The sequence below is a fragment of the Canis aureus genome, chromosome 16 (assembly GCF_053574225.1).
Source record: "Canis aureus isolate CA01 chromosome 16, VMU_Caureus_v.1.0, whole genome shotgun sequence".
Lineage (NCBI taxonomy): Eukaryota > Metazoa > Chordata > Mammalia > Carnivora > Canidae > Canis > Canis aureus.
In genome coordinates this window covers 38,776,191-38,779,488 of record NC_135626.1, presented here as the reverse complement: position 1 = coordinate 38,779,488, position 3,298 = coordinate 38,776,191, and the positions used below count along the sequence as shown (strand labels likewise).

The 3,298-nt window shown below is 51.6% G+C and overlaps 1 pseudogene; it reads left to right on the top strand.

The window, feature by feature from the left end:
- Positions 1-2,123: 2,123 nt before the first annotated feature.
- LOC144287291 (U6 spliceosomal RNA) lies at positions 2,124-2,220 on the top strand (annotated as a pseudogene).
- The last annotated feature ends 1,078 nt before the right edge of the window (positions 2,221-3,298 follow it).

Sequence of the window (3,298 nt, the reverse complement as noted above, 5' to 3'; positions counted from 1 at the left end):
CTGGCCGGGGGGAAGGTGGCAGAACTGAGACCGCGCCCCCTCCCCCAGTCCCCGCCCAGTCCCCGCCCCCGTCCTTCCTGGGCCCGCCCCCTGGGCCGCGCGAGGCTTGAACTTGGGCGCTGGGGCTGGCCTCGAGGCAAAGCGGGAAATCAGGAAATCCAGAGGGGCTGAATAGGATTGGCGTCGGAGCAGACGCAGAAATTACGGGCAAAGGTGATGGAGTGATTTACTAATGGAGAGTGATTCCTGGCTTGGGGGGGGGGTGGTTTGCAGGGGCTTTTTATCATTAAAGAGTAGGGCAGGTGTGTGGCCTGCAACTTGGACTTACCTGTACTCAGGTGAGACCTAAAAGATTGCTGATTGGGTGTCCATCACTCTCAACCCCGACAGTATGGTCTGTTGCCATATTTGTGGTCTTTATCTTCCTTCTATAGGAACGGCTGGAAAGGCCTGGGGTGGATTGGCATTGGCACTGGGGGCGGTGCCCATCTGCCCTTTCTGGTAGGGCACAATAGGTGGTGAGGACCTGGCTTGTGAGAGGCAGGTACTGGCAGGCAGGGAGCAGCAGGTTGTGGCAGGTCTAGTTGAGGTGAGAAGAGACAGGAGGCAGGGGGGAGGAAATGAGGAGCACCAGGGCACCTGACCCAGCTGGCAGCAGGAGAAAGCAGGGCCACAGAGATGTGACAAGCTCCAGAACTGCCAAACAATGTCCTTAGGCATAGAGAGCCCCTCCAGAGTTGACATGGCCATGAAGCAGGGACAGTAGTGCTAGTTTGCACTCTAAATGATCTTTATTCTTGATGCCTGTGCCAGGAGCATTCTGTCCCTAAGGATACACTGCCCCAGAAGGAGGAGTTGGGTGTAGAGACACACTCAGTGTAAACACATCAAGGTTAAAGTAACAAGGTGGGGGGAGTGGCACCAGGTTCCGGAGGGACTGAAGCTCCTTGGATAATGCCCCACCCCTGTTTACTGTGCGGGGACCAGGCAGGGACAGGAATGCTAAAGACTGGGAGTGGTGGTTGAACTGAGTAGGGTGTGGACTACACACATGTCACCGTGTGTGCCTATCTGGTCCTATGTGTGCTAGAGCATGTGTTCACAGAAATCAAGCTTTGCACACCCATCTGTTTGTGGATTTGGAAAGGAACAGTAAAACGGAGAGCACAGTTCTGGCTAAGAAGCTGGAATAGAGATCTGTGTATCAGCTTGCTGGGCTCCCTTTATTGGATGCCCCACTATCCCTGGGGTTAAGAGGAGAAACTGGCTGGAGTGGCTAGGAGCTCCCCAGGCATTTTGTGAACCAAATAAAAAGAGAGGGCTCCACTCCCAGCACATGCCACAGTTACCAGATTAAGCTGGTTGCCTTGGTAACCTCCTCTCTGGGCAGGATTTGGGATTGTCGGTTAGGAAGGGGGAAAGAATTGGGGAGTGTGGAGGGGTGTGGGGGCTGGAAATAAAACAGGCAGAGACACTTCTGGAAACTGAAAGCTTGGGGAGTAGGACCCCAACACCCCTGCAACTGTTCAAGGATATTGGGCAGAGACTAAGTTCAAGGACTTGAATCAGGAAGGAAAGCCAGCATTGAGCCATGGCCCTCCTAGAACCAAGGTTCTTGCCTCAAGTGCATATTGGAATCCAGGGGAATTTCTCAAAAATATTGATGTCTAGGCCACATTCTAAATCAATTAAATCTTTGAAGCGAGGGGACGCCTGGGTGGCTCAGCGGTTTGGCACCTGCCTTTGGCCCAGGGCATGTTCCTGAGCTCCCAGGATCAAGTCCCTCATTGGGCTCCCTGCATGGAGCCTGCTTCTCCCTCTGCTTGGGTCTCTGCCTCTCTCTGATGAATAAATAAGTAAAATATTAAAAAAAAAAAATCTTTGAGGTGAGGCCAAGGTTTCTGAAATTGTTTAAAAAATCCCCAAGTGGGGGATGCTTGGGTGGCTGAGCCGTTGAGCATCTGCATTCAGCTCAGGACATGATCTGGGGGGTTCCGGGATCGAGTCCCGCATCTGGCTCCTTGCATGGAGCCTGCTTCTCCCCCTGCCTGTCTCTCTGCCTCTCTCTGTCTCTCATGAATAAATAAATGAAATCTTAAAAAAAAAAAAAAAATCCCCAAGTGGTACTCGCTTTGGTAGCATATATACTAAAATTGGAACTATACAGAGATTAGCACGGGCCCTGTGCAAAGATGACACGTAAAAGATCCCCAAGTGATTCAAACAGTCAGGGTTGAGAATCCCTGCCCTAGAGGGACAACCCAACCCAAGTGGGCTGCCTATGCTGGGCATCAACTTCAGGATTTGAAGCTCTTCTGTTCTGGGTCATCCACAAGGTAGCAGGCCAGTGTGTTGACCCCAGAGGTGAGGTGGGGATGGCATGGAAGAAATGGAGGGAGAATGGTAGGAGGACATGGTAGCCAAAAAACTTTGAGCTTAGCCTCTAGAAGGGGATGGAGCAAGGCTACCTAAGGCTGATCTCTTTGCTCTTTATATTCCTCTTCTGTCCACTGAGAGGCAGACTGGCAGGGCAGACAACCTGGGGGCTTTGCTGAGCTTGAGTTTTTTCTCACTGAGTTCGTTACCAGGGCAACAGAGAGCAATGGGATCTAACTGCAGGACTGGGGAAATCAAGAGGCAGGGGCGAGGGGGAAGCATCTCCACATCGTCATTCCTCCTGCCATAACCTTCCCCAAAGACTGGCTGGCATTCTTTGCATGACCCTGGAGATCAGGCCCGTAGTTACCCATCACCCTGTGGGGGAGGAGGAAAGCAAATGGACATTAAGAGGATTAGGGATAAGGGTTAAGAGAGTCATGGCCCATGGCTCAAGCAGCAGCACCAGGGGATGTAGGGGGAGTCCCAACTGTTTTAAGGTATACCATGAAGTCCATGTCCCCAGTGTACAAGGATTTGTGGTACCCAAGAACAGATGCCACCAGCTCCACATTAAATTCAATTGCTCCCCCACACCAGGATCAACCTCTATCATAAACTTCCACCCTATCCAGGATCTGAAAGAAAAGTCACTTCAAAGCTAGGAACTGGCCTGGGCACATCAGAGACCCAGTGGCCTAGGTATCTGGCAAAATAAGCCACAGCTGGTGGTCTCAACTGCTCTTTACGTTTACGAAGACTGAGAAGCCTCCCACTTAGGCTGTGGTTCTTGGCACTTTAGTGCCAGTGTGTCTTTACTTTTCAAGAAAGCTAGCTACCTAATGCCTCCCCCTCATCTAGGACCTGGTACAGTTGTATTAACACTGGGTACATTACCCTGGGAAACTCTCCTGCCAAACAC